The following is a 24,475-nucleotide window of genomic DNA, read 5'->3' as shown; positions in this document are numbered from 1 at the left end:
CTTTAAGGTTACAGGCAGAAAGAATATTTTTCAAAACAGATACTGATCCTTCTTTTTTTTTACAGATTTGGCAGTTAAAATCACCACCAATGATGATGGGATCTGAACCAACAATAAACAACTGTAGTAACTCAAAAAGGTGAATTCTCAATTTTTTTTCTGTATTTGCATATATGCAAAAACACTTGATTTTTTTGCTATCTTTTAAAACCTCCACCATAAGTATGCGCCCTGGGTATATTTCTTCATGCCTAACAATTTCCCAATCTTTAGAACATAAAAAACCTATCCCGTCACTTTTGAATTCGTTTCCACCTGAAAAACAAGATTTACCTTTCCATATACCTTGTAGATACTTATAACATAATCTCTTTTCTAAATTACATTCCTGTAAGAAAACAAAGTCATAATTTTCATTATTAAAAAAATCATAAATGGCTGTACGTTTATATTGGTTATTAAACCCCTGAACATTCAGGGAGGCAGCCCTGATCATCTTTTAACCAAGATGCCAGGGCTTTCTCCCCCGCCCTCATCGATAAATGGTGGAGAAGTATCAATCTTCAGATCTTCAGCTCCAGATGAGTCAGAGGGAGAAATATCTCCAAGAAGATCATAAACCTTGCTTTTCTTCCCACTTTGGTCAGTCTCTTCATCACTCACTTTCTCTTCTTCTCTAGTATATCTTTTTAAACTTTTTGTTGCCACCTCCATCTCCTCCTGAGCACCAGACGAACCTGCTTGCCCAGGGGGTGAAAGGGGAGTCTCCAACACCACAGTTAATTCCTCTTTTTTCTTCTCCTTTTTCTCTTTTGATATTTTTTTCTCTTTTTCTACCACTGAAGCCTCCACACCTGAGGATTTTGTTTTCCCCTGGGAGCTCTTTTTATCCTTCTTTTTTTCCTCTTTTTTTTCCTTGCCCTTATTCTGTACCACAGAACCTATAGGAGCCTGCGCCTCTTCTGGAGGCACGAAGTCCTCATCTGACAAAATTTCCTCCACTCTTTTTTTAGGACAATCTGTTTCCTGATGAACGGAATCATGGCATTTCATGCAACGCTTACAGGCCATGTCAGCATGTCCATATTTGCGACATCTACGACAGTATTGGGGCATCCCCGTAAAAAAAAGATAACCCCTACTCCTGTTGATGAAAATAATAGGGGGTGGTCTCAGAACACCCCCCTCAGCAGTCGGATCTTTTTTAAAGACCACACTGTAGATCCTTTTCCCATTCCATGCACCGAAATTAGTAATCCCATGTTTCTTAAGGGTCACCTTCTCACAAAAGTTGTACAAAAAAGATGTGACTTCCATATCAGAAATAAATGGGTTGTACATTTGCACTGTCAGCAGTTTATATTGATATTGAAACAAAGGAAGGACCTTTACTCCCTCCAACATAGCATGTCCTCTATTTCGCTCATAGAGAGCATACGCTGCTTCACAAATCCCACAAGAGTTCAAAGTAACATCGTGAATTCCACGGGAGTTAAACGATTGAACACAAAAATAATCCCCATCCTTGATCTTCAGGATAGGACCAAACACATTGGAATAAAGAAACCCCAGTTCTTTTACCTGGCGGTATTGCGGCGAGATGACAAAACGAATCGTGTCCTTCAAAGGAGTATCATCCGCAAAGAAGTCCTGGAAATTATCCGATCTTCCTTCCATCGTTCCAAATGAAAAATATACTCACAGCCCAGAAATCCAAGCTCGATCGCCTCCTGATCCAAATCGATAATCCAGAATCCCACGTCCAAAGAATTTCTCCCTCCACGAAAAGAATCCGGATCCTCCTAAGGAAAAGGCACTACAGCTTTCAGCCACCCCTCAATAGCAGCAGTTCGGTCCGAAAACCGAAAAGGCCGAGCAGGTAGGTTTCCACTGTAGGAACCTTGCCTAATGGTTTCAAACCCACTACAGATCTGAGCCAAAAGGCCGAGAAGCGATAACCCGAGCGGCCCTTGCCTTGCCCGAGCCTGTCCCATACTGCTGTTCACCCCTTGCAGCGATTCAGCCTACTCCTAGGCAATTCCATGGGGCCCTGCAGGCTCACACACATTTACAGCTACTAAGCGGGAGGTGAATAAAGGCCGGAGAGGAAGCCAGACAGGATTTGCTTCTTTTGCTTGCACCACAATGCAGTGCTGAAAGAGGAGGAATCTACATAAAAACGCCTTCCTGGCAACGCCCAAATGCCCTCCTGCCATGCAGATAAACACTGGCAGCGGCAGCAAGTGCATGCCCACAGCCACCCCTTGTTCCTTCACACCTTGTATCAGCTTTAATCCAGTCCTGTGCTGCCTGCTGAGCAGCACTGAACAACACTGCCTGGGCCCAGGCTTTTATCTCTGAGGCAGGCCCCATTATGATGTCAGAAAGCTGGCTCTGGAATCCTGAGGGCTCCACTATGACACGTGCAAAGTTCCGTCTGAACTTTATATAAGACTGTGAGGCTCAGTCAGTCACTCAGTGTTGCCTGAGAGGGCAACACTGCAACAGCCGGCCGCCAGGCTGTCTTTTTTTTGCACATTTATTTGCCTCCAGGAGGCCACAAGAGGGAGACAAGGGACTGCAAAATGGAAAATAGGCATCCACCAACTTTACAGACAACTTCTCTTTGCTCCTACAACCTCCATCCTTGCACAGTTTGTTATTCTTCCAGGTAACATAGTAACAAATCCAAATTGCTGCTCTCTTTGTAGGCAAGCAAGGGTTTGTTGCAACTGCAATTCTTACTTCTTCTTGAAATGTAGGGACGACAGTACATTCCATCACATCCACCTAGTGTACACAGGTAGGTCCATTGTGGCGGGTAGGCGGCTGGCTGCTTTAATGGCTGTTTGCTGTTCCCCTACTCCACTCCACTCCACTATTTGACTGTGGTGCTGCATCAATCAGTGGCTGGCTCAGGTGCAGCTCTTTAACTTACCTAGGAGGGAGGGAGGGAGGGCGGAGAGAAGACAAGGAAGGTGAATGAGCTGTTCCAATGTGAAATGCCGGAAACACAGAAACACAGAAGACACACACACACACACACACAACAAGAGGTGGCAATGTATTCATTAATTGCATTTAATAAATGAGCTCATTATCACACATGACTGTACAAATGCATTGTCCAACAGGTGTTGAAATAATGGGATTAAAAGGGGAGATCCCTTCAGAAAGACAGAAACAATGGCAAAGAGAAAAAACACTTTTGGAATCTGATTTTAGTCAACACATAAGGGAAGGGTGCACCGGTCCTGGAAATACTGCAATACCAGGTCAATGCGTGGAGTGGACAGAGCAAGCTCTATTTCCATCTCCCTGTTCTAAAAATCCATTTAATATATGGTCCCCAGATAGGGGACGTATCAGATATTAAACTGATAAGAACAGATAAGGTTTCAACAAAGTTTTTTATTGGCAAAAATAATATATTTTACAGACTTTTTTTTAAAATTGAAACCACAAGATAAAATCAACAGCATAATACATGAATATTCATACATTTAAATGAATACAAAAGTAATAATAATAAGACCATTAATACAGATGTTATAATAAAAGTACAGAACAATAGCAGGATAAAATTTATACAGGGCATAAAAGACATAAAAGAATAAAACCATTTTTATTTACAATGTTATGGTATTCCACATTTGCAAACACCACATGGATGTTGCTTCTTTTACCCCTAGCTGCTTTTTGTCCCTAAGATAATAAATATACATTTCACTTAGGGCATATTTCACACAATTTTTAACGTCAATAAAATCATGTTTAAAAAGCAGAATGTTCCTAACCTTCCAAATGGCATTCTTAAAACAGTTTAAAATGATCCAACAGACCATTTGCTGTTTAAAACTTGGGCAGTTAAAAAGACCATAAAACACGTATTCAAATTTAAGATCTTTAAGACCGCAGGCCCATTTCAGCAATGGGCCTACCTTCCTCCAAACCTCCTGTGCATATGGGCAGTTCCAAAACAGGTGCATTATCGTCTCGTCGTCACCACACCTGTCTCTCGGGCACTTGGCTCTCGCCACCAGTCCTCGCCTATGCTGGAATTCACGAGTAGGGAGGCACTGGTGAACGATTGCCCAGGCAAGGTCCTTGTGCACATTTGCCATAAATTTCCCGAAAACGTTCCGCCACACCACCTTGGACCTTGCCTGTGAGAAATTTGAAACTGCCAGTGTATCCTCCTGCCGCCTACAGGAGAGTGACACTTTTTTCTGGTCCCCCAATATGTCAGGCTCCAATTCTTGGAGACCTAGGAGCCTGACAGTTTTTTCGAGCACCGCATATTGTTTTGGGGGACACAGAAGCACAGGAGAATTCAAAGGGACACGAAACCATCGTTTAAAAATCATGCCCGTAGCGTACTTTAAAAAGTAGCTAAAAATACCATCAGAATTATACATTTTAAAACAGAAGCAAAAGTATTTAATGTAAAAGAAGTTAAAAAGGTTAGGAACATCTCTCCCGCCATTGTCCTTACATCTGTACATAAAATCACGTTTTAGTTTTTCCATTTTGGAACCCCATAAAAACATAAAACAGATCCTGGTCACTTTTTTAATATATAAAATTGTTGGAGGGAAAACCATAGCTACATAAAGCATTATGGGTAATAAAACAGATTTAATTATTAAAACTTTTCCCTCCATGGTGAGATTTCTCAAATTCCACATTAAAACCTTTTTTTCCATTTTGGCAATTACTGAATCCCAATTGGGTCTCCCATCGTTTTCTTGATTAAAAACAATTCCTAAAATTTTTATCTGATCCTGCTGCATGTTAACTCCTGGTGTCACAGAGGAATCCCATACACCAGTATAAAAACAGTCACACTTATCAACGTTTAATTTAAAACCAGAGGCTTCACAAAAAAAGCCGGTGTTCCTCAATGCCCGTCTCATAGAAGCGGCGTCTGGGCATAGGACGGTGGCGTCATCCATATAGCCTAGGATTTTTACCTGGTTCCCCCTTCCTCCAGGTATGGGCACGCCTCTGATGACTTTATCATCTCTTATTAGGGTGAACAGAGGTTCTATGGCACAAATAAAAAGGAGCGGAGACAACGGGCACCCCTGTTTCACCCCTGATAAAAGAGGAACACCTTTAGTTAAAAATCCGTTGATAGAAATTTGGCTAAAACAGGATCGATATAAAAGCTTAATACGTGTTAAAATAATTTCAGGAACAGCCATCTTTTTAAGAACCATAAAAAGATATTCATGGGAGACCCGGTCAAAAGCCTTCTCGAAATCTAAGGATAAAATAGCAAGGCTTTGACCCCTTTCTTTAAAATACCAAATGATGTCACGTAAAATATTCAGGGACTCAGTAATTGACCTCCCAGGTACCCCACATACCTGGTTTGGATGGATTAATTTATGAATAAAAGGTTTAAAACGGATTGTTATTAGTTTAGCTAAAATTTTACAATCAACGTTTAAAAGAGTAATAGGGCGCCAGTTTTTTAACTGGTCCCTCTCACCTTTTTTAAAAATTAAGGACACAATCCCCCTCCTCCAGGAAGGGGGCAGCTCTTCAGTAATAAAAACTTCCTTATACAATAAAAACATGTCATTCTTTAAAATTTCCCAAAAAGCATGATAAAATTCGATGGGCAGACCATCTTCCCCAGGAGCTTTCCCATTAGAAAAACTTTTAAAAGCAAATAAAAGTTCCTCCAAGGTAATATTACGGGATAAAACTTCCTGGTCTAAAATATCTAGCTTGGCATCAAGGGAATTAAGAACATGTTCTAAAAAGGAAGGATCAATATTTTTCTTGTTAAAAAGAGATTGGTAGAAATTAAAAGCAGAATTTAAAATGCCGACCATAGTGGTTTCTCCTTCAAGGTTTAAAATGACATCTCGTTTATCCATTACCTTTTTGAAGAAGAACCGGGAACACTTCTCGCCATCCTCGAGGTGCTTTACATGTGAATTAAAAATTATTTGTTTCCCTTTCTCTTCTATGGCATATTTTATTTCAGCTTTAAGATTTAAGATATCATCATCAACATCCATACCAATCTCCTTCAATTTAAAAAGTACATGTAAACGTTTATTAAGAACATAAAACCATTGTTTTTTCTCTTTTGCTTTCTTCTTACCTGCTCGAATAAAAAAAGCTCTGATTTTGGGTTTAATGCCCTCCCACCAGTGTAGCATAGGCTGACTGGGCGCTCTATGGGACTGCCAACACTGGTAGGTCCGCACAAACTCCTCTTTAATGATGGGGTCCTCCAGGAGTGTGGTGTTTAGTCTCCAGGGACCCCTACAAGCTTTTTGCTCTCCCTCTAGCTCCAGGTGCACTGAAAGGAGCTTGTGATCAGATAAAATATTTGTTAAAAGCAAACATTTTTTGGGAATAAAACTATTAGAAGTGAAAATAAAATCAATTCTGGAGCTCACTCTTCCATTGGACCAGGTGGGGCCTGGGTCCGCAGGCAAGAGTTCCCTCCAGCAATCTTTCAATTTAAAATCACCAATAAAATTCTTGAGCAGGTAAGAAGTACGGTCAATTTTTCGATTAAAATCCCCACCCTGGCGGTGTTCTCCATCTCGCACACAGTTAAAATCACCACCCACCAGCAGGGGGGTAGACCCAACACAAAACAATGGTAAAATCTCTAATAGTTCTGCCCTCTCCTGTTTGGTAGGAGGGGCATAAACGTTTAAAACACGAATTAAAGTTCCATTAAAAAGCAAATGTATTAAAATAGCTCTGCCGGGCATGATTTCAGTCACTGTTTGGATGGAGATAAAACGACCTCGGCAGAGCAATCCAACCCCCGCAGAGCGACAGTCATTTCCACCAGACCAGACTGAGGGGCCTAGTTTCCAGTCCATCTTTAAATCTTGATATTCCAAGTCATTAGGGATTCCACATTCTTGAAGCAGGCAAAGGTCAAAGTCCACAGTCTCTAAAAATGAAAATAAAGCAGTCCTGCGGACAGGGCTCTTTAGGGACCTCACATTTAGTGAGGCGACTTTGATAGGAACCAACATAGTCTTAGTTGAGGTCAGGGTCCGAACCAGAAGAGTCGTACTCGGAGATCAGCTGCGAGTCTGGACCCCCTTTTTGAGGGGTCAATAAATCTTGGATGTTGGTAGGGTCAGAGCCAGATACGTGGGCGGCTCCAACCCCCACACTGCTCTCATCCGAACTCCGATAGGCAGCTTTCCTCCGAACTCCGGACTCCTCTTCCTCTCGCTGTCTCTTTGCAGAATGGCTCCTATCCATCTCCTCGAAGTCGCTCTCACCCATCTCTGGCCCCTGGCTGAAGATATCGCTGATGTCCTTCCTGGGCAGCTGCACAGGGGCCTGTGAGGTCCCATCGCTCTTGGCAACCTTTGCCTGCTTACGGGGAGCCTTCATCGCAAGCCCCTCCACAACCGCAGTGGAGGAACTTTGCTCCGACCCCCCCGTTGACCGGAAATGGTCAAAACGAGGCTCCAATCCAGCATATTTTAGGGTTTTCTTAATGGAGCCCTCGTCTGACACAGAGTGTCTCCGCTCCATGCCCACACTCTTGGGACAGGCGTCAGGTCCTACTGCAGAACCTACGGAGCCACGACGCCTGTCGCTAACCACTGCCTCAACAGGGTCCACTGCAGGCGGAGCAGAGGACCTGTTTGCAGAGGTGCCGGTCAACTTATGTCCAGCAGAGTCAGAATTCCTCCTGCTCTGCCTGGACCCGGTGGAATCCCTATGGCCGTCCCTCGAGGCTGACATCGGTGGGCCCCCCGATGGAGCTGTGAAGGACTTTGGCCTGGACCCCTCAGTCGTCAATGCTCGTTTTGGGGCATTACCAGCGGCGTCTGCACATGTTGCAAACTGCCGCTCTGGCCCTGGTCTGGGTGGCCCAGATTTCGCTCTGCGGGGGCAATCTTTAAAAGCATGCCCAGTCATGCCGCACAGATTGCACAACACCTCGGAACTGCATTTTGCCGCTACGTGTCCAACCTGGCCACACCTGTTACACTGCACCACATGGGGCCGGTCACAATGTTCTCTGGTGTGGCCATATCTCAAGCAGTTCCGGCAGGCTATTGGCATCTGGGGGTAAAATAGGAATCCTCGATTCTTCCCAATGGCAAAGTTCTGGGGTGGGTGATGTAAGCCTCCAATGCCATTGGGATCCTGGCGGAACTTCACCCAATATTTTCTTTTGCCATTCCAGAAGCTCTGGGTGTTCAAGATTTTATGTGAGAAGCGGACCTCCCTGCAGTAACGACTGAGGAAGGTTTCAATGTCACACTCTGAGACAAATGGACTGAACATGCACATCACGAGCGGGACTTCTTCCTCCCCGTAGAGGAATAAAAAGTTCAGTCCATTTAGCCGCTCCTCACTCTGGTCCGCATCAGACAATCTTTTGTGCATGTTGTCGCAACATGCCGCGGCCGTAAAGGATACGGTGTACCGACCGCGGCTTTCCTGGTCGTTGAGACACAGGATGTCCGCCCGCTTGAGCCCCAGGAAGTCCAGCAGAATCACCTCCACAATGAAGCGAAGGTTCTTCCGCTGGCGATGGCCTTCTTCCACCTCGATGCGGACGGACTGGCGCAACCGGGTGTCCCCGGATGCAAATCCAAATGTATATGGCATTTTCAGTGCCTGGGGGCTAAGCCTGTCCCTTATAGCAGCAAGGGCTCAGATTCCACAATTAAGTGGAACCCTCCCCCAAGGCCAAGGATTAGGGTACCCCAGACACCTACGAAGCCCGATAAACGCCCTCGGAACGCTCTTAGAAAAACGCCTCAAGGCCGGTTGACCTCTTGGGTAAGGCGCGATCGCAACTCGTTGTCCGGGGGCTAAGCCCACTCCCCAAATAGCAGCAAGGGGGTGAAGTCTCTCTGTGAAAAGAGACGATCCCCCAAGGCCAAGGAGCAGGGTACCCCGGACACCTCCCAACAAAACCAGATGCAGAAATACTACACCTGATCTTGCCAAAAGGCCGAGAAGCGATAACCCGAGCGGCCCTTGCCTTGCCCGAGCCTGTCCCATACTGCTGTTCACCCCTTGCAGCGATTCAGCCTACTCCTAGGCAATTCCATGGGGCCCTGCAGGCTCACACACATTTACAGCTACTAAGCGGGAGGTGAATAAAGGCCGGAGAGGAAGCCAGACAGGATTTGCTTCTTTTGCTTGCACCACAATGCAGTGCTGAAAGAGGAGGAATCTACATAAAAACGCCTTCCTGGCAACGCCCAAATGCCCTCCTGCCATGCAGATAAACACTGGCAGCGGCAGCAAGTGCATGCCCACAGCCACCCCTTGTTCCTTCACACCTTGTATCAGCTTTAATCCAGTCCTGTGCTGCCTGCTGAGCAGCACTGAACAACACTGCCTGGGCCCAGGCTTTTATCTCTGAGGCAGGCCCCATTATGATGTCAGAAAGCTGGCTCTGGAATCCTGAGGGCTCCACTATGACACGTGCAAAGTTCCGTCTGAACTTTATATAAGACTGTGAGGCTCAGTCAGTCACTCAGTGTTGCCTGAGAGGGCAACACTGCAACAGCCGGCCGCCAGGCTGTCTTTTTTTTGCACATTTATTTGCCTCCAGGAGGCCACAAGAGGGAGACAAGGGACTGCAAAATGGAAAATAGGCATCCACCAACTTTACAGACAACTTCTCTTTGCTCCTACAACCTCCATCCTTGCACAGTTTGTTATTCTTCCAGGTAACATAGTAACAAATCCAAATTGCTGCTCTCTTTGTAGGCAAGCAAGGGTTTGTTGCAACTGCAATTCTTACTTCTTCTTGAAATGTAGGGACGACAGTACATTCCATCACATCCACCTAGTGTACACAGGTAGGTCCATTGTGGCGGGTAGGCGGCTGGCTGCTTTAATGGCTGTTTGCTGTTCCCCTACTCCACTCCACTCCACTATTTGACTGTGGTGCTGCATCAATCAGTGGCTGGCTCAGGTGCAGCTCTTTAACTTACCTAGGAGGGAGGGAGGGAGGGCGGAGAGAAGACAAGGAAGGTGAATGAGCTGTTCCAATGTGAAATGCCGGAAACACAGAAACACAGAAGACACACACACACACACACACAACAAGAGGTGGCAATGTATTCATTAATTGCATTTAATAAATGAGCTCATTATCACACATGACTGTACAAATGCATTGTCCAACAGGTGTTGAAATAATGGGATTAAAAGGGGAGATCCCTTCAGAAAGACAGAAACAATGGCAAAGAGAAAAAACACTTTTGGAATCTGATTTTAGTCAACACATAAGGGAAGGGTGCACCGGTCCTGGAAATACTGCAATACCAGGTCAATGCGTGGAGTGGACAGAGCAAGCTCTATTTCCATCTCCCTGTTCTAAAAATCCATTTAATATATGGTCCCCAGATAGGGGACGTATCAGATATTAAACTGATAAGAACAGATACTACACTTGATCTTAGCCAAAAGGCCGAGAAGCGATAACCCGAGCGGCCCTTGCCTTGCCCGAGCCTGTCCCATACTGCTGTTCACCCCTTGCAGCGATTCAGCCTACTCCTAGGCAATTCCATGGGGCCCTGCAGGCTCACACACATTTACAGCTACTAAGCGGGAGGTGAATAAAGGCCGGAGAGGAAGCCAGACAGGATTTGCTTCTTTTGCTTGCACCACAATGCAGTGCTGAAAGAGGAGGAATCTACATAAAAACGCCTTCCTGGCAACGCCCAAATGCCCTCCTGCCATGCAGATAAACACTGGCAGCGGCAGCAAGTGCATGCCCACAGCCACCCCTTGTTCCTTCACACCTTGTATCAGCTTTAATCCAGTCCTGTGCTGCCTGCTGAGCAGCACTGAACAACACTGCCTGGGCCCAGGCTTTTATCTCTGAGGCAGGCCCCATTATGATGTCAGAAAGCTGGCTCTGGAATCCTGAGGGCTCCACTATGACACGTGCAAAGTTCCGTCTGAACTTTATATAAGACTGTGAGGCTCAGTCAGTCACTCAGTGTTGCCTGAGAGGGCAACACTGCAACAGCCGGCCGCCAGGCTGTCTTTTTTTTGCACATTTATTTGCCTCCAGGAGGCCACAAGAGGGAGACAAGGGACTGCAAAATGGAAAATAGGCATCCACCAACTTTACAGACAACTTCTCTTTGCTCCTACAACCTCCATCCTTGCACAGTTTGTTATTCTTCCAGGTAACATAGTAACAAATCCAAATTGCTGCTCTCTTTGTAGGCAAGCAAGGGTTTGTTGCAACTGCAATTCTTACTTCTTCTTGAAATGTAGGGACGACAGTACATTCCATCACATCCACCTAGTGTACACAGGTAGGTCCATTGTGGCGGGTAGGCGGCTGGCTGCTTTAATGGCTGTTTGCTGTTCCCCTACTCCACTCCACTCCACTATTTGACTGTGGTGCTGCATCAATCAGTGGCTGGCTCAGGTGCAGCTCTTTAACTTACCTAGGAGGGAGGGAGGGAGGGCGGAGAGAAGACAAGGAAGGTGAATGAGCTGTTCCAATGTGAAATGCCGGAAACACAGAAACACAGAAGACACACACACACACACACACAACAAGAGGTGGCAATGTATTCATTAATTGCATTTAATAAATGAGCTCATTATCACACATGACTGTACAAATGCATTGTCCAACAGGTGTTGAAATAATGGGATTAAAAGGGGAGATCCCTTCAGAAAGACAGAAACAATGGCAAAGAGAAAAAACACTTTTGGAATCTGATTTTAGTCAACACATAAGGGAAGGGTGCACCGGTCCTGGAAATACTGCAATACCAGGTCAATGCGTGGAGTGGACAGAGCAAGCTCTATTTCCATCTCCCTGTTCTAAAAATCCATTTAATATATGGTCCCCAGATAGGGGACGTATCAGATATTAAACTGATAAGAACAGATACTACACTTGATCTTAGCCAAAAGGCCGAGAAGCGATAACCCGAGCGGCCCTTGCCTTGCCCGAGCCTGTCCCATACTGCTGTTCACCCCTTGCAGCGATTCAGCCTACTCCTAGGCAATTCCATGGGGCCCTGCAGGCTCACACACATTTACAGCTACTAAGCGGGAGGTGAATAAAGGCCGGAGAGGAAGCCAGACAGGATTTGCTTCTTTTGCTTGCACCACAATGCAGTGCTGAAAGAGGAGGAATCTACATAAAAACGCCTTCCTGGCAACGCCCAAATGCCCTCCTGCCATGCAGATAAACACTGGCAGCGGCAGCAAGTGCATGCCCACAGCCACCCCTTGTTCCTTCACACCTTGTATCAGCTTTAATCCAGTCCTGTGCTGCCTGCTGAGCAGCACTGAACAACACTGCCTGGGCCCAGGCTTTTATCTCTGAGGCAGGCCCCATTATGATGTCAGAAAGCTGGCTCTGGAATCCTGAGGGCTCCACTATGACACGTGCAAAGTTCCGTCTGAACTTTATATAAGACTGTGAGGCTCAGTCAGTCACTCAGTGTTGCCTGAGAGGGCAACACTGCAACAGCCGGCCGCCAGGCTGTCTTTTTTTTGCACATTTATTTGCCTCCAGGAGGCCACAAGAGGGAGACAAGGGACTGCAAAATGGAAAATAGGCATCCACCAACTTTACAGACAACTTCTCTTTGCTCCTACAACCTCCATCCTTGCACAGTTTGTTATTCTTCCAGGTAACATAGTAACAAATCCAAATTGCTGCTCTCTTTGTAGGCAAGCAAGGGTTTGTTGCAACTGCAATTCTTACTTCTTCTTGAAATGTAGGGACGACAGTACATTCCATCACATCCACCTAGTGTACACAGGTAGGTCCATTGTGGCGGGTAGGCGGCTGGCTGCTTTAATGGCTGTTTGCTGTTCCCCTACTCCACTCCACTCCACTATTTGACTGTGGTGCTGCATCAATCAGTGGCTGGCTCAGGTGCAGCTCTTTAACTTACCTAGGAGGGAGGGAGGGAGGGCGGAGAGAAGACAAGGAAGGTGAATGAGCTGTTCCAATGTGAAATGCCGGAAACACAGAAACACAGAAGACACACACACACACACACACAACAAGAGGTGGCAATGTATTCATTAATTGCATTTAATAAATGAGCTCATTATCACACATGACTGTACAAATGCATTGTCCAACAGGTGTTGAAATAATGGGATTAAAAGGGGAGATCCCTTCAGAAAGACAGAAACAATGGCAAAGAGAAAAAACACTTTTGGAATCTGATTTTAGTCAACACATAAGGGAAGGGTGCACCGGTCCTGGAAATACTGCAATACCAGGTCAATGCGTGGAGTGGACAGAGCAAGCTCTATTTCCATCTCCCTGTTCTAAAAATCCATTTAATATATGGTCCCCAGATAGGGGACGTATCAGATATTAAACTGATAAGAACAGATACTACACTTGATCTTAGCCAAAAGGCCGAGAAGCGATAACCCGAGCGGCCCTTGCCTTGCCCGAGCCTGTCCCATACTGCTGTTCACCCCTTGCAGCGATTCAGCCTACTCCTAGGCAATTCCATGGGGCCCTGCAGGCTCACACACATTTACAGCTACTAAGCGGGAGGTGAATAAAGGCCGGAGAGGAAGCCAGACAGGATTTGCTTCTTTTGCTTGCACCACAATGCAGTGCTGAAAGAGGAGGAATCTACATAAAAACGCCTTCCTGGCAACGCCCAAATGCCCTCCTGCCATGCAGATAAACACTGGCAGCGGCAGCAAGTGCATGCCCACAGCCACCCCTTGTTCCTTCACACCTTGTATCAGCTTTAATCCAGTCCTGTGCTGCCTGCTGAGCAGCACTGAACAACACTGCCTGGGCCCAGGCTTTTATCTCTGAGGCAGGCCCCATTATGATGTCAGAAAGCTGGCTCTGGAATCCTGAGGGCTCCACTATGACACGTGCAAAGTTCCGTCTGAACTTTATATAAGACTGTGAGGCTCAGTCAGTCACTCAGTGTTGCCTGAGAGGGCAACACTGCAACAGCCGGCCGCCAGGCTGTCTTTTTTTTGCACATTTATTTGCCTCCAGGAGGCCACAAGAGGGAGACAAGGGACTGCAAAATGGAAAATAGGCATCCACCAACTTTACAGACAACTTCTCTTTGCTCCTACAACCTCCATCCTTGCACAGTTTGTTATTCTTCCAGGTAACATAGTAACAAATCCAAATTGCTGCTCTCTTTGTAGGCAAGCAAGGGTTTGTTGCAACTGCAATTCTTACTTCTTCTTGAAATGTAGGGACGACAGTACATTCCATCACATCCACCTAGTGTACACAGGTAGGTCCATTGTGGCGGGTAGGCGGCTGGCTGCTTTAATGGCTGTTTGCTGTTCCCCTACTCCACTCCACTCCACTATTTGACTGTGGTGCTGCATCAATCAGTGGCTGGCTCAGGTGCAGCTCTTTAACTTACCTAGGAGGGAGGGAGGGAGGGAGGGCGGAGAGAAGACAAGGAAGGTGAATGAGCTGTTCCAATGTGAAATGCCGGAAACACAGAAACACAGAAGACACACACACACACACACACAACAAGAGGTGGCAATGTATTCATTAATTGCATTTAATAAATGAGCTCATTATCACACATGACTGTACAAATGCATTGTCCAACAGGTGTTGAAATAATGGGATTAAAAGGGGAGATCCCTTCAGAAAGACAGAAACAATGGCAAAGAGAAAAAACACTTTTGGAATCTGATTTTAGTCAACACATAAGGGAAGGGTGCACCGGTCCTGGAAATACTGCAATACCAGGTCAATGCGTGGAGTGGACAGAGCAAGCTCTATTTCCATCTCCCTGTTCTAAAAATCCATTTAATATATGGTCCCCAGATAGGGGACGTATCAGATATTAAACTGATAAGAACAGATTTTTTTTTTTTTTTTTTTTTTTTTTTTTTTTTTTTTTTTTTTTTTTTTTTTTTTATTTTTTTTTTTTTTTTTTTTTTTTTTTTTTTTTTTATTAAACCATTCAGGTTTTTTTGAATAAAACCGAGAACTGTAGTTGTTCAAACCACCTCTCTATTTTTCAAAAAATCTCATCACTCTGGTTCATTATTTTATTTTCCCATCAAATACAAAATAAGTCAAACAAAATTCCTCAAACTAAATACCGCCATTTTAACATTCGCCATATCCCTTCCGCATCCATACCTTTTTCTAGATCCCATTTATAATAAAAATACAATTTAGCCAATACCATACTAACCACATCCTCCATCTCAAATACTTCTCTTTTATACACATTCAAATTCCTCGTATTCCACAAAACCTCTTTCACACAAGTCAAAAAAATCCACAACACTCTATCCTTTTCACTACCCAAACTACACAAACCAAACAAGACAATTTCGTACGTCAAACTCTTCAAACCAGTCAATTCTTCGCACAACCCACTCAACTTTTTCCAAACATCCTTTGCATGCTTACACGACCAAAACACATGACTCACATCCTCATCATCCCCACAACCTTCTCTCGGACACCTTTCAGATGCAACCAAACCTCTTCTTTTCTGAACACTCCTTACAGGCAACACTCCATGTACCGACATCCATAACAAATCTTTCTGCTTATTTGACACATCATACGTAACAATCTTCTTCCACACAGACCTAGACTCCATCGAATTCAAACCATTTACAGAACACATCACATTATTCATACACATACTTCTCACAACATTCTTTTCACTCAAAAATCTCTCCATTCTTACATCCTCTAGCTGGAACTTTTTAATAAATTTTTCAACATACAAATACCACCCTGTGCACTGAAAAGCAATTGGTTTACATAAATTACGTTTTTCCCACCTTAGACGCTGAATCACCGTTCCAGCTAAATATTTCGACATTCTGGAAGCCTTGGATTCTTTAAATAAAAGCTCTACAAAAAAACGTACACAATTAATTCCGATGAAAATCTCCAAATTTGGGAAATCCAAGCCTCCATTACGTCTGCTTTTCATTAGAATTTCTCTCTTTGCCTTCTCAATCCCGCTCCCCCATAAAAAAAGGAACAAAACTCTATTCACTTTTTTTAACATAGCTACAGCAGGAGGAAAAACCAGAGCAACATATAAAATCATAGGAAGAATAATACTTTTGACAATTAAAACCTTCCCCGAAAAAGAAAGATCCCTCATTCTCCACATTTCCAACTTTCTCACAATCCTACCACCTAACTCATCCCAACTTTCTCTCCCTTTCAGCTCATCATCAAACACAATACCCAAAATTTTCACACCATTCACCTGTTCCATATCAGAATCACTCACCCGCTCATTACTGAAAAAAATTTTAAATTTGCTCTTACCCCAATTTATTTTAAAAGCAGACGCAATACAAAACATATTTACGATCAACTTCACTCTGGACATATCATACACTGAATCACACAATACGCAAATATCATCCATATATCCCAAAGCTTTCACACGTTTTCCATCACACCCGGGCACCACCAAACCTTTCACAACCTTATCATTTCTAATCATTTGCAACAATGGTTCAATCGCACAAATAAATAGGATGGGAGACAACGGACAACCCTGTCGCACACCAGACATAATATTAAACGATTCTGAAAAAAACCCATTCACCTGCACACAGCTCTTTGCATTCGCGTATAAATTCTTCAACAAACTCACAAACTGAACCGGAAAACCCATTCTCTCTAACACTTTGAACAAAAACACATGCGCCACACGATCAAACGCTTTCTCAAAATCTAACGCACACACAATCACCTTCTTATTCCGACCCTTACAATCCTCAAGCATGTCCCGCACCAACGCCACGTTTTCATGCAATTTCCTTTTCGGTACCGCACATACCTGATCCTCATCAATCACACACCCAATCACATCTCTCATACGATTCGCAATCAGCTTGGCAAAAATTTTATAATCCGTATTAAGCAAAGTAATTGGTCGCCAGTTTTCTAACCGTCTCTTGTCTCCTTTTTTATGCAACAAAACTACCATACCCTTCTTCATCACATCACACATATTAATCCCAGAAAACAACACTCTCATAACTTCTATAACATCCTTCCCAATTATATCCCAATATTTCCCATAGAAATCAGCTGGTATTCCATCGATCCCTGGAGACTTATTTTTAGCCATACTTCCCACCACATCCTTTACTTCACCATCCATAATCTCACCAAGCAAAAACGCACATTCACTTTCAGGAACAAAATTACACACAATATCCAAAAACTCCTCATCATCGCCCAAATCACATTTCTTCACATCATACAGTTTTTTATAAAAATCAGACACCACATCAATCACATCCTTACCGAACACCTCCTTATCATCCTTATCCAATAATACATTCATTCCACTTTTTCCACCACACATTTTTTTAAAGAAAAATCTAGTGCACTTCTCGTGATTATCTCTAACCTCCACCTTAGACCTAAATATAATTTCTTTCCCTTTCTCTCGGAACCACTCCTTAATATCTTTTTTTGTTTTTTCCAAATCGTGTCTTACATCCATACCCAAATTTTTACATTGTTGAAGGAACGTCATCCGCATATTAAAGCGTGAATATTCTAATCTTTTCCTTCTCGCTCTTCTATACCCTATCTGTCTAAAAAACCCACCAATCTTTTTTTTCACCCATACCCACCATTCACACACATTAGAGAAAGAACTTTTCTTCCTAACCCAAAACCCATATTTTTTCCCAAACCTAGTTTTTTCCCTTTTATCACTCAGAAAACTAACATTCATCTTCCATACCCCTCTACCATAAAAGAAATTATTTATAACAAAAACCCCCAACAAACACTCGTGATCTGAAAACCACACTCTCTCCTGCGCATAATCTACACATTTCATTGCAGAGGTAGAAAAAAAGAAAAAGTCCAGACGAGAATCCGTTCTTCCGTCATCGGCATGATAGGTAAATGGACCTGGTTTCCTGGTGACAGCGTCCTGCAAAGCAAAGTCCTGCAAAATTTTATTCCACAAAACTCCGGTAGCGTCCACATTAGACTCTGTGGATCCAGCTCGGGCCTGCTTCTCCAGGATACAGTTAATGTCACCAACAATAATTACAGGAACTTTACCGTGTAGAAAAAATTTTAAAGTATCAAAAAGTGCCAACCTATCAGATTTCACAGCATGGCCATAGATATTGATAAGCCTAAACTGCCACCCCTTGTAGGATAGTAACACGCAGACACATCTTCCTTCCTGAATGATTTGAGTCTGTTTGATGACAAACTCATTATTTTTAAAGAGAATACCAATTCCATCGTTCCTATTTGTGGAAGAAAAGGACCAAATTGCTTCCCCAAACTTCCATTCTTCTTTACTAGGATTTTTTGACAAACCACATTCTTGTACACAAACAATGTCACTGCCCTTAGAGGCCAAAAAGTCCAGGACTGCAGCACGCTTGTGAGCAGAGGAGAACACCCGTACATTTTGAGAGACAATCTTTAATCTCAAAGACATGCGGGCATAGTATGGTTAGTGCAAAGGAAAGCCATGAGATAACCAGAACATATCACGTCCCAGGGAAATACATAGCTCTTTCCAGATTTGCCACATTGACTTCACTGAGGAAACCTTCCCCAGGAGAGCTGGGTACTTCTGAGGCCACCTCAGATGACTTAGGGCTAGAACTAGAGTCACTGTCCAGCAATGAGAAGGGATTTGCATGAGCAGAATCTTCCAATAAGCCTATCTTCAGTCTCTTCACCGCCTTTCCAGACTTCCCCCTTTTTGAGACCACTTTATGAAAAATTTCAGCACTAGTGGCACTAGGCATCCTGGCCTCCTTCTCGTCCTCCTCCGATATTGACCACTCCACTTTAGCTGAGTCTTCCATTTTTGACTCTGGGCTAGAAAAAGACAAAATTTGCATACTTGCACCATCATCAGGGGAAGCACACCCAATAGGTGGCGCTGTGTCTTCACCTTCCATAGGCATAACCCCAGGTGTTTCATCAACACTTTGCTCTGCAGGAGGGACCACACCCAACTCCATGCTGTTAGTATGTGAGGTTAGAACCTCTCCTAATCCAGCTTTCCCAGGGTCCTGAGAAGCAGGCACAGAAACACTGCCAGCTGGCTCTGAAATTGCATCAGAAGTGGCAGCAAGGGAACTTGTTGTTCTCACCTGTCTGCCCCATGTTCTTCTCTCTTGCCCTAAAAAGGGAAACACCTTTGGACATTTCCTACAAGTATGACCCGGCAAACCACAAATGTCACACCTGGATGGGGAAATACATGCACTAGCCTCATGTCCTGTTTCTTTGCAATTCCTGCATACTTTGCCTTTACATGCATCTTTGGTATGCCCGTAGGAAAAACATGATCTGCAAAAACATGGCATATCTTGGTAATAAAGATATCCCTTATTACCACCAATTGAAAAATTTGCAGGAGGATTCATCACTCCTCCAATACAGCTGGAGTCAGGTTTCAGCCTGACCCAGTACTTAATATCACCATTGAAAACTCCCCATAGGTTCTTCTGCTCCACACCTCCTCTAACATGGGTACAGTAGTGAGCTAAGAAGGCCCTGACCAGCCTTCTATCCAGAAATGGGTTATACATGTGGATGGTAATACATTTCTCCACTGCTGAAAAAAGAGGTTGCACTTCAATAGATTTTAAAGCCTCATGCATGTGTTTCTCCTTGAGCAACTGAAAAACATTTAGACAGTAGGCGGCCTCAAAAAAGGATACATCATATGTAGCAATATTGCTGAAAGCTTGGATACAGAATACCTCTACCAACTTAACTCCAGCCAGGTCCAGAAGGATGTTCTCAATGATATGTCCAGTATCAACTTCTTCTCTCCTCTGCTCATTCACCACAAAACGGATAGTGTTACGCACAGCTGCCATCTTGAAAAGGAATGCCCAACGGCACGGTGATCGCTCCCAAAAACGTCGGATAGGACTCCACGAAAAGGCCGAACCCCCCGGCCCAGACCAGGCAATGAACCTGATCTGAGCCAAAAGGCCGAGAAGCGATAACCCGAGCGGCCCTTGCCTTGCCCGAGCCTGTCCCATACTGCTGTTCACCCCTTGCAGCGATTCAGCCTACTCCTAGGCAATTCCATGGGGCCCTGCAGGCTCACACACATTTACAGCTACTAAGCGGGAGGTGAATAAAGGCCGGAGAGGAAGCCAGACAGGATTTGCTTCTTTTGCTTGCACCACAATGCAGTGCTGAAAGAGGAGGAATCTACATAAAAACGCCTTCCTGGCAACGCCCAAATGCCCTCCTGCCATGCAGATAAACACTGGCAGCGGCAGCAAGTGCATGCCCACAGCCACCCCTTGTTCCTTCACACCTTGTATCAGCTTTAATCCAGTCCTGTGCTGCCTGCTGAGCAGCACTGAACAACACTGCCTGGGCCCAGGCTTTTATCTCTGAGGCAGGCCCCATTATGATGTCAGAAAGCTGGCTCTGGAATCCTGAGGGCTCCACTATGACACGTGCAAAGTTCCGTCTGAACTTTATATAAGACTGTGAGGCTCAGTCAGTCACTCAGTGTTGCCTGAGAGGGCAACACTGCAACAGCCGGCCGCCAGGCTGTCTTTTTTTTGCACATTTATTTGCCTCCAGGAGGCCACAAGAGGGAGACAAGGGACTGCAAAATGGAAAATAGGCATCCACCAACTTTACAGACAACTTCTCTTTGCTCCTACAACCTCCATCCTTGCACAGTTTGTTATTCTTCCAGGTAACATAGTAACAAATCCAAATTGCTGCTCTCTTTGTAGGCAAGCAAGGGTTTGTTGCAACTGCAATTCTTACTTCTTCTTGAAATGTAGGGACGACAGTACATTCCATCACATCCACCTAGTGTACACAGGTAGGTCCATTGTGGCGGGTAGGCGGCTGGCTGCTTTAATGGCTGTTTGCTGTTCCCCTACTCCACTCCACTCCACTATTTGACTGTGGTGCTGCATCAATCAGTGGCTGGCTCAGGTGCAGCTCTTTAACTTACCTAGGAGGGAGGGAGGGAGGGAGGGCGGAGAGAAGACAAGGAAGGTGAATGAGCTGTTCCAATGTGAAATGCCGGAAACACAGAAACACAGAAGACACACACACACACACACACAACAAGAGGTGGCAATGTATTCATTAATTGCATTTAATAAATGAGCTCATTATCACACATGACTGTACAAATGCATTGTCCAACAGGTGTTGAAATAATGGGATTAAAAGGGGAGATCCCTTCAGAAAGACAGAAACAATGGCAAAGAGAAAAAACACTTTTGGAATCTGATTTTAGTCAACACATAAGGGAAGGGTGCACCGGTCCTGGAAATACTGCAATACCAGGTCAATGCGTGGAGTGGACAGAGCAAGCTCTATTTCCATCTCCCTGTTCTAAAAATCCATTTAATATATGGTCCCCAGATAGGGGACGTATCAGATATTAAACTGATAAGAACAGATACTACACTTGATCTTAGCCAAAAGGCCGAGAAGCGATAACCCGAGCGGCCCTTGCCTTGCCCGAGCCTGTCCCATACTGCTGTTCACCCCTTGCAGCGATTCAGCCTACTCCTAGGCAATTCCATGGGGCCCTGCAGGCTCACACACATTTACAGCTACTAAGCGGGAGGTGAATAAAGGCCGGAGAGGAAGCCAGACAGGATTTGCTTCTTTTGCTTGCACCACAATGCAGTGCTGAAAGAGGAGGAATCTACATAAAAACGCCTTCCTGGCAACGCCCAAATGCCCTCCTGCCATGCAGATAAACACTGGCAGCGGCAGCAAGTGCATGCCCACAGCCACCCCTTGTTCCTTCACACCTTGTATCAGCTTTAATCCAGTCCTGTGCTGCCTGCTGAGCAGCACTGAACAACACTGCCTGGGCCCAGGCTTTTATCTCTGAGGCAGGCCCCATTATGATGTCAGAAAGCTGGCTCTGGAATCCTGAGGGCTCCACTATGACACGTGCAAAGTTCCGTCTGAACTTTATATAAGACTGTGAGGCTCAGTCAGTCACTCAGTGTTGCCTGAGAGGGCAACACTGCAACAGCCGGCCGCCAGGCTGTCTTTTTTTTGCACATTTATTTGCCTCCAGGAGGCCACAAGAGGGAGACAAGGGACTGCAAAATGGAAAATAGGCATCCACCAACTTTACAGACAACTTCTCTTTGCTCCTACAACCTCCATCCTTGCACAGTTTGTTATTCTTCCAGGTAACATAGTAACAAATCCAAATTGCTGCTCTCTTTGTAGGCAAGCAAGGGTTTGTTGCAACTGCAATTCTTACTTCTTCTTGAAATGTAGGGACGACAGTACATTCCATCACATCCACCTAGTGTACACAGGTAGGTCCATTGTGGCGGGTAGGCGGCTGGCTGCTTTAATGGCTGTTTGCTGTTCCCCTACTCCACTCCACTCCACTATTTGACTGTGGTGCTGCATCAATCAGTGGCTGGCTCAGGTGCAGCTCTTTAACTTACCTAGGAGGGAGGGAGGGAGGGAGGGCGGAGAGAAGACAAGGAAGGTGAATGAGCTGTTCCAATGTGAAATGCCGGAAACACAGAAACACAGAAGACACACACACACACACACACAACAAGAGGTGGCAATGTATTCATTAATTGCATTTAATAAATGAGCTCATTATCACACATGACTGTACAAATGCATTGTCCAACAGGTGTTGAAATAATGGGATTAAAAGGGGAGATCCCTTCAGAAAGACAGAAACAATGGCAAAGAGAAAAAACACTTTTGGAATCTGATTTTAGTCAACACATAAGGGAAGGGTGCACCGGTCCTGGAAATACTGCAATACCAGGTCAATGCGTGGAGTGGACAGAGCAAGCTCTATTTCCATCTCCCTGTTCTAAAAATCCATTTAATATATGGTCCCCAGATAGGGGACGTATCAGATATTAAACTGATAAGAACAGATACTACACTTGATCTTAGCCAAAAGGCCGAGAAGCGATAACCCGAGCGGCCCTTGCCTTGCCCGAGCCTGTCCCATACTGCTGTTCACCCCTTGCAGCGATTCAGCCTACTCCTAGGCAATTCCATGGGGCCCTGCAGGCTCACACACATTTACAGCTACTAAGCGGGAGGTGAATAAAGGCCGGAGAGGAAGCCAGACAGGATTTGCTTCTTTTGCTTGCACCACAATGCAGTGCTGAAAGAGGAGGAATCTACATAAAAACGCCTTCCTGGCAACGCCCAAATGCCCTCCTGCCATGCAGATAAACACTGGCAGCGGCAGCAAGTGCATGCCCACAGCCACCCCTTGTTCCTTCACACCTTGTATCAGCTTTAATCCAGTCCTGTGCTGCCTGCTGAGCAGCACTGAACAACACTGCCTGGGCCCAGGCTTTTATCTCTGAGGCAGGCCCCATTATGATGTCAGAAAGCTGGCTCTGGAATCCTGAGGGCTCCACTATGACACGTGCAAAGTTCCGTCTGAACTTTATATAAGACTGTGAGGCTCAGTCAGTCACTCAGTGTTGCCTGAGAGGGCAACACTGCAACAGCCGGCCGCCAGGCTGTCTTTTTTTTGCACATTTATTTGCCTCCAGGAGGCCACAAGAGGGAGACAAGGGACTGCAAAATGGAAAATAGGCATCCACCAACTTTACAGACAACTTCTCTTTGCTCCTACAACCTCCATCCTTGCACAGTTTGTTATTCTTCCAGGTAACATAGTAACAAATCCAAATTGCTGCTCTCTTTGTAGGCAAGCAAGGGTTTGTTGCAACTGCAATTCTTACTTCTTCTTGAAATGTAGGGACGACAGTACATTCCATCACATCCACCTAGTGTACACAGGTAGGTCCATTGTGGCGGGTAGGCGGCTGGCTGCTTTAATGGCTGTTTGCTGTTCCCCTACTCCACTCCACTCCACTATTTGACTGTGGTGCTGCATCAATCAGTGGCTGGCTCAGGTGCAGCTCTTTAACTTACCTAGGAGGGAGGGAGGGAGGGAGGGCGGAGAGAAGACAAGGAAGGTGAATGAGCTGTTCCAATGTGAAATGCCGGAAACACAGAAACACAGAAGACACACACACACACACACACAACAAGAGGTGGCAATGTATTCATTAATTGCATTTAATAAATGAGCTCATTATCACACATGACTGTACAAATGCATTGTCCAACAGGTGTTGAAATAATGGGATTAAAAGGGGAGATCCCTTCAGAAAGACAGAAACAATGGCAAAGAGAAAAAACACTTTTGGAATCTGATTTTAGTCAACACATAAGGGAAGGGTGCACCGGTCCTGGAAATACTGCAATACCAGGTCAATGCGTGGAGTGGACAGAGCAAGCTCTATTTCCATCTCCCTGTTCTAAAAATCCATTTAATATATGGTCCCCAGATAGGGGACGTATCAGATATTAAACTGATAAGAACAGATTTTTTTGATTGAAAATTGCTTTATTGACAATCAATCGTCATCATACAAACATTACTGCGACGCAGCGCAAGCCATGAAGCAGCAAATAATAAATAATAACAGT

The 24,475-nt window shown here is 44.8% G+C and overlaps 7 non-coding genes and 1 pseudogene across 7 annotated transcripts; all 8 read right to left on the bottom strand.

Moving 5' to 3' along the window:
* Positions 1-3,238: 3,238 nt before the first annotated feature.
* On the bottom strand, positions 3,239-3,430 carry LOC142717018 (U2 spliceosomal RNA). The gene has a single exon (XR_012871712.1). It is a non-coding gene; the product is annotated as a U2 spliceosomal RNA (small nuclear RNA).
* Positions 3,431-10,265: 6,835 nt separating this feature from the next.
* Positions 10,266-10,456, bottom strand: LOC142717009 (U2 spliceosomal RNA). The gene has a single exon (XR_012871705.1). It is a non-coding gene; the product is annotated as a U2 spliceosomal RNA (small nuclear RNA).
* Positions 10,457-11,738: 1,282 nt separating this feature from the next.
* LOC142717007 (U2 spliceosomal RNA) lies at positions 11,739-11,929 on the bottom strand. The gene has a single exon (XR_012871703.1). It is a non-coding gene; the product is annotated as a U2 spliceosomal RNA (small nuclear RNA).
* Positions 11,930-13,211: 1,282 nt separating this feature from the next.
* On the bottom strand, positions 13,212-13,402 carry LOC142717006 (U2 spliceosomal RNA). The gene has a single exon (XR_012871702.1). It is a non-coding gene; the product is annotated as a U2 spliceosomal RNA (small nuclear RNA).
* Positions 13,403-14,688: 1,286 nt separating this feature from the next.
* On the bottom strand, positions 14,689-14,859 carry LOC142717027 (U2 spliceosomal RNA; annotated as a pseudogene).
* Positions 14,860-21,264: 6,405 nt separating this feature from the next.
* LOC142717005 (U2 spliceosomal RNA) lies at positions 21,265-21,455 on the bottom strand. Its single transcript, XR_012871701.1, has one exon. It is a non-coding gene; the product is annotated as a U2 spliceosomal RNA (small nuclear RNA).
* A 1,286-nt stretch (positions 21,456-22,741) lies between these two features.
* On the bottom strand, positions 22,742-22,932 carry LOC142717004 (U2 spliceosomal RNA). Its single transcript, XR_012871700.1, has one exon. It is a non-coding gene; the product is annotated as a U2 spliceosomal RNA (small nuclear RNA).
* A 1,286-nt stretch (positions 22,933-24,218) lies between these two features.
* On the bottom strand, positions 24,219-24,407 carry LOC142717016 (U2 spliceosomal RNA). The gene has a single exon (XR_012871710.1). It is a non-coding gene; the product is annotated as a U2 spliceosomal RNA (small nuclear RNA).
* Positions 24,408-24,475: the final 68 nt, after the last annotated feature.

Source organism: Rhinoderma darwinii, unplaced genomic scaffold, assembly GCF_050947455.1.
Source record: "Rhinoderma darwinii isolate aRhiDar2 unplaced genomic scaffold, aRhiDar2.hap1 Scaffold_4528, whole genome shotgun sequence".
Taxonomy (NCBI): domain Eukaryota; kingdom Metazoa; phylum Chordata; class Amphibia; order Anura; family Rhinodermatidae; genus Rhinoderma; species Rhinoderma darwinii.
This window is presented reverse-complemented; position numbering and strand designations above follow the sequence as displayed.